Source organism: Cryptomeria japonica, chromosome 10 (genome assembly GCF_030272615.1).
Source record: "Cryptomeria japonica chromosome 10, Sugi_1.0, whole genome shotgun sequence".
NCBI classification, from domain to species: Eukaryota; Viridiplantae; Streptophyta; class Pinopsida; order Cupressales; family Cupressaceae; genus Cryptomeria; species Cryptomeria japonica.
Genome location: NC_081414.1, coordinates 883342828 through 883356957, shown reverse-complemented (window position 1 = coordinate 883356957; position 14130 = coordinate 883342828).

Sequence of the window (14130 nt, the reverse complement as noted above, 5' to 3'; positions counted from 1 at the left end):
AGAGATAAACAAGAATCCTACCTTATTCAGCAATCCTGGGAATGATTTGATGAAGAGATCAACCTGCAAGCTCAAGAAAATCCTTCTTCCCCAAATGCCCAAAATTTTCATTCCAAAAATAACTCTTCCAAAATATTTTCCAAACCTAGGTTAAAAAGGAATTTGTTTGACCAAAATTCAGTTTTTGGATTTAAAATATTTTTCCTTCCAATAAAAATTAAAATCTTTTTTTTGAAACAATTAAAGATGCAAAACTTGCTTTTTCTTCTAAAATTAATTTTCTCAGTTAATTAAAACTAACATTTCTATTTCAAAATGCCAAAGAGGGTAAATATTAATTTTCCAAACTATTTAACCTTTCCTTTCAAAATGCATATACTTAATTAATTCATCATTTAAAAATAACAATTTAATCGAACTTGCTACAAACATGAATTGAGCAATTCTAATTAATGATTGATCACAGAAAGAGGTCCTATTTAATTTAGTCCCTTAATTGGCTAATGCGTATGTTAGTTCCCTCCACAATTTTCTCTTTTGAGTGTTCATACTCACGGGTTGTCTTTTGTGCCTTTACTTTTGTCAGGTCAATTGTTTTCCTTCGTACTTGAACCGTTGAACTCTTTCTAAAAAGTTCAAAAGGTTCAAGGTTCAAAGCTCGTTTAGAAGGGAGTCACTTGTGGTCTTTGTCATCGTGTGAGCAAGTGCACTTTTATTTTTCATCTTGAAGTTTTGAACCTGTTGAACTTTTTGTTATATGGTTCAAGGTTCAAAATGACTTTTGTAAGTTGCAACAATGTATCATTATATAACGAGCGTGGGTCAATATGTTTTAAGTTGATTTACGGTCTTGAACCTTGAGCCAAATCTCAAATGGTTCATAGGATTCAAGGTTCTTGTTAATAGTCCTTGCTGTCACTCATTCCCGGTATTGTTGTGTGTGCCACTCACCCACTGTTGTATTTCTTAAATGAACTTGAACCGTTGAACTTTTTGTTAAATGGTTTAAGGTTCATGAGTTCATTTTAAAAAACTAACTTTAAGGCTTTTTGGATAAAAATAAAAGTGGCGCAACAAGAAGGAATATTCCCTTTTTCAGCAATTTAAAATTCTCAATATGGAAAGTGATCATGAGTGCAGCAAATTACTTGTGCGGAAGTGATGGATAATTAAGAAGGTGTCAGCTTTCGGTCATTTCACCGTTACTTTGCACGCTTGGGTAAATCATGATGAAGCGTGTGTGTCTTTATAGATATTTTCTCGTCTGATTGAAGGAGATGTATGAATTTATTTCCATAGTTGAGAAGGTTGCAGTTGCCATACTTGAGCAAATTGGAGGTGCCAAAGGTAAAATGAACTCTGATTTCCTGAGGAATTTCCAGTTTTCATGGTGGTAACGAGTAAGTTCAGATGATTCTTCCTAAGCTCTGTGTCTTTAAGTTATGAAGATTTATCAATATAGAAAGAAAAATCTCTAAATTGTTGGAGTAGGATTCTGCCTTGTTTTAGAATTTCTTGGTTAAGAGTATAGATAGGCAGTATTAGGCCAATGTTGCCGAAGCTTGGTCGGACCTCGTGTCTAGTGAGTATTTTACCAGAATTAGAAGACACCTCCTTGGTTCATGTAGATTTAGGGGATTTCCTAGAAAGAACCAAGGACCCTCAAACCGGTTCATTGATGGAGAAAATAGTTAAAAGCGGTCTTGTGCAAGCTGTTGCGTTCCCGCTTGTCGCACCGTGTCCGGATTTAGTGATGGCTTGCATGAACAGATATGACACAGAGAACAGATGCATCAGAACTAGTGATGGTGAGTTGCTAGTCAGTATCAATAGAGAAACGGTAATGGTGGCATTGGGTATTCTGCACAAGGATGAATATGAGGACTGGACCATTGGGAACTCATATGCCTATTTCTTAGAAAAGAAGAGCAAGTACAGGAGCGTAATTGCTAGGCATTGGCTCTTGAAGATTTAGAAAGGAGGGTCATGGTTACCCAAGCCCCTGACTAGAGAGCACTTCATCACAAAGGTACGGGATATTGTGATACTTTTGAACAGAGAAAAGGGAAACTTGCATTCCTTCTACTGGGAGGATTGGATGTACTTTTTCATTCAAGTAGTTTTATCCAGTGATAGATATCTAGATTGGTCTTAGGTAATTGCAGAGAGACTTCATGAAGGATTGAGCAATTTTGTGGGGATGACAGGTTTTTATATGTCTTTTTATCTTTTCTACATTTTGGCTTGCACAAGGGATTGGCCTGGTCTGCCTAAGGAACCTTGGATAGATGGGATGAGGGTGTATAATTATTACCCCCTGTTACAGCAACAAAAACATGTCGAGCAAATTGATAGGTGGAATGGAGTCTTCGCGGGAAGACTTGCCTTTGAGCTCTAGGGTGATGCGAATAGGAGAATGTTTGTTGAAACAAGGAATTCATGAGCATATATGGTAGCTTCTTTATTCAATTTCCCAGGTTCACTTACCTCCGGGTAGGTGGTTTTGAGGGCCAACCATTCAAGCTGTCTTGGTATGCTTTTGACAATTTTGTGCTTATAGAGGTAAGCAAGCAGCTAGCTTACATTGATAAAAGATTGGGAACAAAGGGTGAATCTGGATTTGTATTCCTAGTTGAACTTGGATACTATAGCTGCAAATTTGTATCAAATGCCCTGAACCTAGAACAACAAGGGTTATGCAATGGAAAACCTAAATGTAGATAGTCATTTTTGTCATGAACCTCAGTTAGAGGATTACGGGGAGAATTGCAATGATGAGTATGAGGTAAGGAAGAGATTGTGGTCCAGGTTCACTTTGCAGCAAATAACTACCATGAGGCTTCCAATTAATACATTCAGGGTATCAGAAGATACTGGGGAGGATGTTCTAGATCCTGAGTTTGACATAGAGGTTCAAGGAAAACCAATTCCAGAAATTGATTGGAACAAGAAGCAGGATGACAGTATTCAAACTAGAACCTTCAACATTGTGAGGAGAACAGAAAGATGGTTGAGAAACCAAAACTTTAAGGAGGGACCTCACATGTCCTCGCATGAACTAAGAATTGATTCACACATTACGACTCAATCTCCTATTTCTTCCACTAACAAAATTGCTAATGTTGCAGGTGTTTCAAGACCCATTGTTGAGAAAATTCAACCTAGGAGATCAAAGAGATCACCATCTGGTCTCACAGTTGCTCGAGTAACTCAATCTAGGAGTAAAAAGAAAAGTAGGGAGCCCATCTTGAAACAGGTTGTTGTAGACTTAGACCCTAGTGAGGAGATTGAGGAAACAATGGATCCATGGGATCAAGATGAACTCAAGATGCAAGAAATAAACACAAGTCAAGAAGAGGAAATTTGACAAGATCCCATGAACACCTTGGTCATTGTCACTTCGCTAGACGTACAAACAACTCCACCACCTAAGGAACTTGCAAATGCACCTAGATGGTTGGAAGCTGCTATTGGGAAGAAACGGAGTGTGGTGTTGGTTACAATCCCAATGGAGGACATGGTTAGCAAATGTTTGTGAAAAGCATCAAAGCCAAAGAAACTGAAAACACAGGCAATGTTTGAAGTAGATGAAGCAACAGGTCACTGGATGACTGAAATAGCCAAACCAATCCTAGGTAAAGATGAAGACAAAGCTACAAAGGAGGATTTTGTAGTTGAGAAGATAGATTTGGGAGTTGCTTCACGTGTTGTTGATGTTAGGCATTTGGAATCATCCACGAAAAAGGATAATTTCAAGAACGTGGAAAGATGAAAAAGACGAAAGAGAACTGAAGTAGGTTGTTACTCAGATGGTTGAGTATATCAATGTTGTCCACAATCCAAACCCCCAACCATTGTCACAGATACCAATATCATTCGACCCTAAATCTCCGGCCAACCAGAAAATGCTAGACCAAGTTCAAAGGAACAGGGTAGTTACATAAATGTTCAATAAATGGTTGGACCTTATTATGCAACAGGGATCAGATTATATTATTAATCTGGTTAAAGTTTATAAGGATGTTGAAACCGTGAGCAAGGAACTAGAACTAGAAACAATGGCCTCAGAGAAAGAAAGGATCAAGTGGGTAGCAGTTCTTGCACAAATGAATGATATATAGAAATATGGGGTAATGAAATTTTTGGCTGAAAAACCAATAGAGAATCTAGATGACAATGTATTGTACATGTCAAAGAAGAATGTGGAGTGGTGCAACTCGATCATCAAGAAAGGTCACAAAGAATCAACCAAATTGCTCAAAGGATTGACCGACTTGATCGATATGATGCAGAAGGATATCAAGTGCATTGATATCCAACTCATGAAGGATGGCGCCAAGACAATTGAAGAAGCTACGGATATGACCAAGATTTTTCAAGAGAGGATTCAATTCATTTAGACGATGAAATCCTTGACCACAGATGACTTCTCAAAGGTGACAAGGATCGAATCGATGCTCATTGTCTGTTCAGACCATTTAGAGGTTCACAAGGCAAAAGTAGCACAGGTAAATATGGACAAAGGTGTGGAAGTAGAGAATCCTACACATTAGTCTTCCTTATTTTCAAGTCATCCTGAACTTCTTGGCAGCGCACCTGGAATGGTGTGGTTCTCCGGCAAAGGAGGATAGATCCGTAACCTCTTCTGCCACAGTCGAAGCATAGTTAAATCAAAGATGAAGTGTCCGCCTTACAGTGGCCAATTGATTTAGTTTTATTTCCTGTTGTTATAAATAGTTTATTTCACTTTGATCAAAAGTAAAAAAAGTAATTTGATTATGTAAAAACTATGAGCCTGGGGGCTATTTAATCTGAAAAGCTTGTCTTTGTAAGGGTTCTGAAAACTATGAATTTTAGGAGCACCAGATAATATTTTGGTTTTCATATGAATTGTTTGAAAACACAATAGTTGATTATCAATGAAATGCTATGTTATGCAATCTTTGAGTCTGTGTGTTTGAAGATTCATAATCTTTCTTGAGAAAGTTGTTATGGGCATGGTATAATTTTGTGATTAGTTCTCTCTATATTTTTCTTCATTTCATGGTTATCATTAGTTGCTATAATACTCGCATGTATTGATTTGCTTGATCCCCCTTGCCCTATGAGGCACGAGAGAGTATTGATCAGCCATCAATATTGTTGAGCCTCTGACGTGTTTTGAATTTATACAATGAGCATGTTTGTAAATCAGAGTCTGTGAACTCTTTTTAAAATATTCTTCTAGAAAATTTTCTCGGTTTACAGTTTTGAAGGCATTTATTTGTGTTGATGAATGAATGTTGAAGCCTTTCAATGCTTTCTAGTAAAAATTATTAGCATATCATATGTATAGTAAATTCATTGCAAATCATATGAGGAGCTTCCCTCTAATGCAGAGGTTGATTTTTTATTAATTCATCCAACTATTGGGAGTTTGTCTCCTTTTATAAAGGGCGAAACAGAGTTATATTTTTTTTTTGCTTAAGGAAAATAATTGTTAAGATTTCAAAAAGGGGCAAAATCTATTTACCAACAACGTAAAAACACATTCAATCTAATTAAATACTTGGGATTAAATAATCAATTTTTATCACACGCAACCCAAGAAATCCAAACAAAGACATGACCCACAAATCTAACCCAAAGGGAAAATTCACGGACAACTGACGACGCTCACTTGAGCACGACTAGGGTAAAATGAGGGTCTTACGACTACCTAATCCAATTCCTTAGGACCAAAAAGGTACACTCAAACCTATGAATCCGGGTGGAGATGAACCTCGTACCTATGTAGTACTATACTTACAATCTCCTACAACCATGAACCACATATGCATACATATACATTTAATGAAAGTGTTAGCCTGAGATTAATAACATGAATTAGGAGAACAAATAAAATAAATAAACTTACATAAGAATCGATGTGAAAACACATTTACAGGTACACATAATAATCATAATATCTTACTATAACATTACATCATGGTAAATCAACCAAGGTCAAACTGAAATTTAAAATTTGATTAGGGCGGGGGTCCTACAAACAATCTTGTTCTTAATCCATTCTCAGATCTCTTTAAGGTTGGGGGAGACAGAAAAGGGTATGCCCAGGTAGCTTACAGTATTAGGACCTTCCCACTTCAGTGAGAATCTGGAGAACCACACCGAGGGGTCTTTATCCCAGCCAAGCAAACTTGATTTATGAAGGGCTATTTTGCTCCCTGAGGCTTGGCAAAAAATGTCAATATTGTCAAGTAGGGCAACCAAATTTTTTTCCTCTAAAGTCATCAAAATCACTGTGTCATTTGCAAACTGTACATTCTCCACTTCTTCCATATTAGGGAGGCATATTCATTTAACCCTAGGAGTGAACTCATAATCTTTCAAAAGGTAGTAGAGAGCATCAGCAACAATAACAAATAATGCAGGGGCAAGGGGACAACCTTACCTTATGGATCTAGAAAGGGGAAACTCTTAGACCGCAAACCATTCACTTCCACCATAGCATTAGCATCACATAATAGAGTTTTAACCATTCAAAAAAATGAGTAAAAGAACCCTAGAAATCTAAGCATCTAGAGAATGAAACCCCATTCAATCCTATCATAGGCCTTTTCAAAGTCAATTAGCAACATAGCTCCCTGTTGACCTATTTCTATAGCCCAATTCAAGGATTCCCAACATGTAATAAGGTTTTCCAATATGTACCTCCCTTTAACAAAGCATGTTTGAGTGGGGTTGATGATCTTAGGGAGAATCATTTCCAACCTAGCAGCAATTGCCTTGGCCAGAATCTTGTATGAAACTTTTAACAATGTGATGGGCCTCCAATTTATGGGCAGGGTCTTGTCTCAATCTTTTGGTATCAGCTTGATAAGACCTTGGTTAATCTCCCTACCAATGGTGCCCAATTCAATAGCCTCTTTATAAAAGGTATACAAGTCATCTATGACCCATTCTATATTCTTCTTATAAAATTCCAATGGAAATCCATTCGGTCCCAGAGATTTATCATTATTCAGGAAGACAATGGCATTTTCAATCTCCATGTTTTTTATGAAATTACAAATAATAATTAAAAGATATTAGAATTTCTATATTTTATCTTATTAATAATTTATTATTATAGAATAATTATATTTGAATTTTATTCTAATTTATATAATAAAATCAATTTCAACTTGACACCTAAATTAAATGTTTAGAACAAGAGAGCAAGAAAGAGAAACTTTTGATTACTCGTTTCATGTCAATAATTTAAGGATGATATATGTCCTTGGGAAGTTATATTGATGTTACAATGTCATTTGATTATTATCTCCATCTCCATCTCTCTCCCTTATCTATATCTCCTTACCTCTCCCCATATATCTCTATTTCCCCCTTCTATCCTTCTCACTCTATCTATCTCTCCCTCTCTCCCTCTGTTCCCTCTTTTTATATCTCTCTACTTCTATATCATCTCTCTGCATCTCCCCCTCTCTATCTATTCGTATATTTTTCTCCCTCTTTATATTTATCTCTATTTCTCTTTTACTCACACACACATTACCTCTTTCTCCCTCCTTATCTCTATATCTATATCTCTATCACTCATACAAACACACACTCCAACCTATTTCTCTCTCCCTATCTCACTATCTCTATATCTTATACAGTCCTCTTCCTTCATCTCTCTCACTCTCTCTTTATCCCTCTCTACCTCTCCATATGTCACTTCCTATATCTTTATCTTTCTATCTTTTTTTCTCTCTAATTCTCACCCTCTTTCTATCTCTATTTATCCCTCCCCATTTTTTTGTCCTTCCATCTCTCCCTCTTTCTCATCCCTTTTATATTTTACAAGTTATATTTACTCTCTATATCCTTTCTATCCCTATATCTATCTCTTTCTATCCCTATATATCCCTTCTCTCCCTCTTTATATTTTATATCTCCCTATCACTCCCTCTTTTTATATCTCTCTACTTCTTCTCTCTAATGTAGACACACACACTCCATATTTCTCCCCCATCTCTCTCTATATCTCTATATATCTATCTTTCCCCATATTTATCTCTCCCTCTTTCTAAAGTCTAAACCTTTCTCTCTATTACTTATCTTTGTTAGATCCTTTCTCTCACTCTTTCCTCCCCTTCTCTCTCATTTACTCCATATCTCTTGCACGATATATCATTTTTTGTATTTATCTTCACCTCTCTCTAGCTAGTCTATCTATCTCTTTCTACACACACACACACACACACACACGCACATATATATATCCATGTCCCTCCTATCTATCTATATTTTCCTCTATCTATATCAATACCCCCCGCTCTCTCTTTGGGTCATCCCTCTCTTTATCTTACCCTCCTCTCTATTTCTCCCCATGGCTTCCTCCCTCATTCCCTTCCTATCCCCCTATCTATCTCTTTAACTCTACCTCTCTCTCCCTTTTTCTTCCAGTATATCTCTTTATCATCTCTCCCTCTCTATCTCCTCCTTTTCTATCTTTATCTTCCCCTCTCCCTTGCACCATCTTTTTTTCCCTCCTCTTTTTCTCTATCTTCATCTCTCCCCATAATATCTAGACATGCCTCCTCCTATCCATCCATCCCTCTCTCATTCTCCTTCTTTTTGGACCTCTATATCCATATCTCTTTTCCTATTTATATCTATCTCTCCCTATCACTTCTTTCATCTATCTCTCCATCTCTATCTCTCTCTACCACTATATCTCTCCCTCTATCTATATATCACTTCCTATCTCTATCTTTATCTTTCTATATGTAGTCACACAAATCTGTCCAACTTAATTAAATAAATATTCGCTATTTATTTGATTAAAAGTCCACTAGTCATCAGTTAATTAAATTAATATTTAATTAATTCATCCCCAAACATTTTTCTATTAATTAAATAAATTATTCAATTTATTTTAATTAATTCATTAAAATCAAATTCCAATCAATTAAATAAATAAAATCAATTTATTTAATTAAATCCCCCTATTCCTCTTTTAAATAAATTAAATAAAAGCATTTATTTAAATCATTATCCCCCCCCCACTTGCATTTTCCTACAAATGCAACTTGCACACATTTTATTGGAATAAATGAATTAATTTATTTTTAATAAAATCCTATTTTCCCTCACCCACCAAATCCACTTGCAAAAATCTAATCCCCTTCTAGATTCTTCTAACCCCTTCCTAATTAGCCTAATCCATCTCCTAATTATTGTCACATTCCTAAGCAAAATGAAGTCACTTCTCAAAGACTCCAAAGTCTTTGAAAAGCATTTAATGCTTTGTGTGTTTAACAAATTAACCCCCAAAGTCTTCCAAGACCATTTATGGCTCTTACATAACCATTTATGGTTATTTCAAACTTGTCTCCCCAAACATTTATTGTTTTGACCATATTCATCCATTTCACATTTGCACAAGAATTTATCCATTGGATAAAAGCTTTATTCTTTGAATAAAGAGTTTATTCATTCAACTAACCTTGACTTTAACTCCCAAGGTCATATCAAGCATTTAATGCTTATTCCCTCTCCTCTCAACCTATCTCACATTGACACTTGTCATCCTGGGATTGGGTTGAAAGCCCTCACATGGATTTGAAATCATTCAATCCTAACCCTTGTTGAGATTACTCAATCTCAACCATCCATTGCTCCATTTTCCCTATAAATAGAGCCCATTTCTTCATAATCCAGATCCTGAAAACTTGTATGCATTTAACCTATAGGCATTTTAAGAGAGCATTTTAGCATAATCAACTAATATCTTGTCATTTTGGATAAAATAAATCATTTTTAGTATCAATAGCATAGTATTAGCTTTTCATTTCACATTTGGATTACAATACTACAATATCAATCCTCCATAAGCATCCATAGTGCAAAAAGCTGCTGAGAGCTAGACTATTTTGGAACTTGGAGAGGAGAGGAACAAGGGAGAAAGAGTTAAGAGCATGTTAGGAGGTATTTGGAGATGCCTCATCATATTTGCTTCTTTAGTTAAATATGCTTTCATGTTTTTAGTGTCTCTCTTGATATGCCTGTTTAGATTAGTTTTTGATTGACTAACACTAACGATTTTTTGGTTTTCTTGTGTGTTGTTTATCTTAGACTAACCTTGTCCATTTTGCAGGGCATCATTTGGTGAACCCGACGTGAATCGAAACACCAAAAATATGATCTTTTTTTTTAACTAACATGTTTGAATATTGGAAGTGTCACACAGGTTGCGCTTTGGCACTATTGAACACGTTCTAGTGCTACCGATACTTATGGTTTTAGCACTATTGTTCTTGCAATAGCGCTATTGTCTCAAGTTCAGCGATTTTGGAACTGTTTTGGCACTTTTGACATTTTTTTGGTGCTATTGACCCTCTTTCATCGCTTTTGCCTTTCTGTCTTTCCCCTTCTTTCAGCGCATTAGTGTTAAATAGCACCTTTGTTTAAATGCAAACTAGCGCTATTGTAACAGAATGTCGTAAAAATCACCTTGTAACCGAAAAAGTGGAAATTTTAGGCTTATGGAAGCCCCCCTTGGACATAGATTTTACTAACAATTTGATGTTTGTGCAGGTTAAAACTCACCATTAAAAAATCACAAATTTTCCTTTGGTGCATTAACAACTTGAACAAAAACAAATATTCATTGCTTTCTAGTTAGGGTCACTTGTCTTTGGTGTTTTAAAACTGAACAAAAACAAACATTTGCTTCCAGTGCAAGTTAGGACTCATCTTCATTTTGGTGCTTAAAATCAACAAAACAAAATTTATTTTCTTGCATCAACTTAAAGAAATTTACAATCAACACTTTGTTTTGGGCAATATAAAAAGAACAAGCCATTTTTTCTTCAAGCTCAAAAATAGTTTTACTTCAAGCAAAATGTGTTTTCATTAAGTTGACCAAGACTTCCAATTTCTAGAATACAAAACACATTGCCTTTGAAAGTTAAAAAGAACACCATGGCTGTTGGAGCAACATCTCCAAATAGTTATATCACATTGCAATGGTGGATTAAAAAGAACAAGTGTCTTTCATGCTTGGCACACTTGTGCAAAAAGTCAGTCGAGTGGTCCTACCTCTAACACACACTATCCTCTCCCTTGGCTTTCATGGTCCTAGGTGCAAGAGAAAAGTGTTAGTAACACTCAAAATTTTATCTTTTTAAGAGAGGCCTGCCAAGGGATCGATACTCTTGGGAACGACCTCGAGCGGTAAATCCTTCGAGCCGCTATAGAAATCAAGTGAGAGCGAAAGCTGTAGCCTTAGGTATAGCTGTTCCTACAGTGTAACTGGCTGAAATGACAAATGGGCCCCACCACCAGTTACAAGGCTCTTAAGTGAGTCACTGCAGAATGAACTTATGTCCAAAAACATCGAACATGACTAAACACCTTTAAGTAGTAGCCCACCCGTTCTATTGATTGAGGATATTTGCGATATAATTTAGTGCAAGAGCATAGATGGTTTTGCTCCCAAGATACTCACCATACATATTTCCTTGAGTAGAAACATAGCTTTTTGAAAAGTCATTGGTGGCTTGATAAAAGTTGTGACTCCCCCATCATAGGGATCATCTATTTGTTATGCTCGTGCAAGGCTTAGTATATCACATCCTTACCTGCCACGGCGGGATTCATAAGGTATGTAGTACCAAAGTCGAAGAAATATTAAGATGTGGGCTAAATTTATCACAACTGGCCATTTGACCTTAGGGATAAAAAGTGTTTGAAGTGTGTTTGTTTTAAAGACCAAGTACAAATTGAGCCAACTTCAGGCTTTCGAAATACACCTTAAAATACATCTAAAGGAAGGGTCATATAAAAGTCCAAGGATTGGGTTGATCTAGACCCATACTTATTTGTGCCTTAAAAGCACATTCTTGTGTTTATGTGCTTGCTTTGTTTTCTTGTCAAAGAAACATCCAAAAGAAAATCACTTTCCAAAACAAAGTATTCATCCAACCAAACACATCAAAAACAAATTGCAAACAAAAATGAAGAGTCAAAATTTATGACCATTCTTCACATCTTGCGAAAGAAGAAGCATCATCAGAATATCAACTTGAAAAGAAGACTATTAAGCTCAAAGGCTTTGATCAAAAGGAGGAAATTCTTCTATATAAATAGACAAATCTTTGTCTCACATAAAGTCTTTCTGCGTCACATGCGTCTCTACCTTCAAGGAAAAACAAACAAATTTGATTCCAAATCATTGAACCGCGGAGCTTTTATGCAATATAGAGCTCTGAGTTATCACAAAAACCAAAGAGGAAAGATTAATCCCAACTTCTTCCCAAACGTCTGTATCACATACAATGTAGCTCGAGAAATACCACCAACACCCGAAAGGGAAGAGGTAGAGTTTGTCCCATTTGTGACACAAAGTTTTTATTGAAGTTAAAAACATTTTTCATCCATCATCTTCTTCATACATTATCACTTCATCATCAATCCGTTCCAACTCTCAAAACATTCAGAGGTTCTTGTCCCAAGTTCTCTTTTAGATATTGCTTGAATCAAACACATCACATCACTTTTTAGATTGTTTCTACATCTAGGATAAGCTCATCCTAAGAGACACATCTACGCAGGTTAAAACTAGTTCATGAGTGAATCCTCTCATTACTAGGTAGTTAAATCTGTAACACATCTCAGATTTCTCTACACCTTATCACATAAAATATTATCAAACAAGCAAGCAATTCAAAGAAGGAATTTCGGTTACATCCACCTTAAAGGTGCTAGAGATACACATGCAACACAATTCACCAACCATCAATCTCTCATTTCATCAAAAACTCATCATCATTTTCACACAAAAGCTTATAAACAAAATGGCCCAAACCCGATCACAGTCAAGGCAATGAGAAATAGAAAGGGAAGAAGAAGAAGAGGAAAATCTCAATGAATTTCAAGAAGCACTTGGAGGAAATGCAAATGATGAAAACCCAAGTACTCCCACTCCTGCAACAATAGAAAGGCCCCAGCATAACCCTCTCTTTAACAGACTTTTTGATGAAATACTCAGGAGCAATGCAGATGCTCACTTTTTAAACCTCGCTCAAGAAGGAGCAAAACTCCCCTCTAACTTTGATCTGGCCCAATTAAGACAAGCATCAGAATGACAAAGTCACCATGAAGAGGACAGAGGAAGAGATCCAATCAGATATAACATTCTTGAGGTAACCCACCACCTCCTCCTCCAAATGAAATAGAGATGTTGCGGCAACAAGTCGAGAATCTCACCCAACAACTTCATAGTGGTGTCAAGACTAACCAATTCTCACTCAATGACATCTGTCCCTATCCTTTTGATAGGAATCTTTATATGCCACCCTTTCCACGAGGATTCGAAACACCCAAATTTGAAAAATATAGAGGAAAGGGAGATCCCCGTGATCATGTCAGAGAATTTCATTCCGCTTGTCTTGAAGTGGCATATGAAGACACATACATAATGCGCCTTTTTCCCCAAAGCTTGGGAGGAACAACCACATCATGGTTTTCCCGACTATCAGGTGGCATTAGAACATTTGAGGAACTTATCCAGAAGTTCCTAGCTCATTACTCTCATAACATTGAACGCGATATCACCATGGTCGATCTGTGCGACACCAAACAAAAACTAGGTGAACTATTCTCAGTATTCCTTCAACGATTGCGCCAAATGTCTAGCAGACGTTCTCTTCAGTTACCTGAATGAGAACTAGTGGAAATATTCATTTCCAACTTAAACAAAGAAATGGAATTTCACCTGGATGTCAAAGACACAGACTCTTTTAATGATATGATCACCAAAGGTTTGAAATGTGAAAGGGCACTCATCAAGAAAGGACTCATCAAAATCTTTAATGAACCAAAAGATGGTCCTCACTCGCGCTTCAATAGCGATAAACTAAGCTTCTGGAATAAAAACAAGAATATCGTCAACGATGTGGTTGTGGATGCCCAGACTATCCAAAATGCACAACCTGTGGTTCATTTTGCAGGACAAAATCCTCCACCTCAGAATAACACAAATGTTCCTTCCAATCAAAGTCGCATCACATCTCATGATGAACCAAGACCTCGTCAACAAAAACAGAAATGCACATACACTCCCTTAGGGGAACCCATTGAAACAGTATTGCAACAACT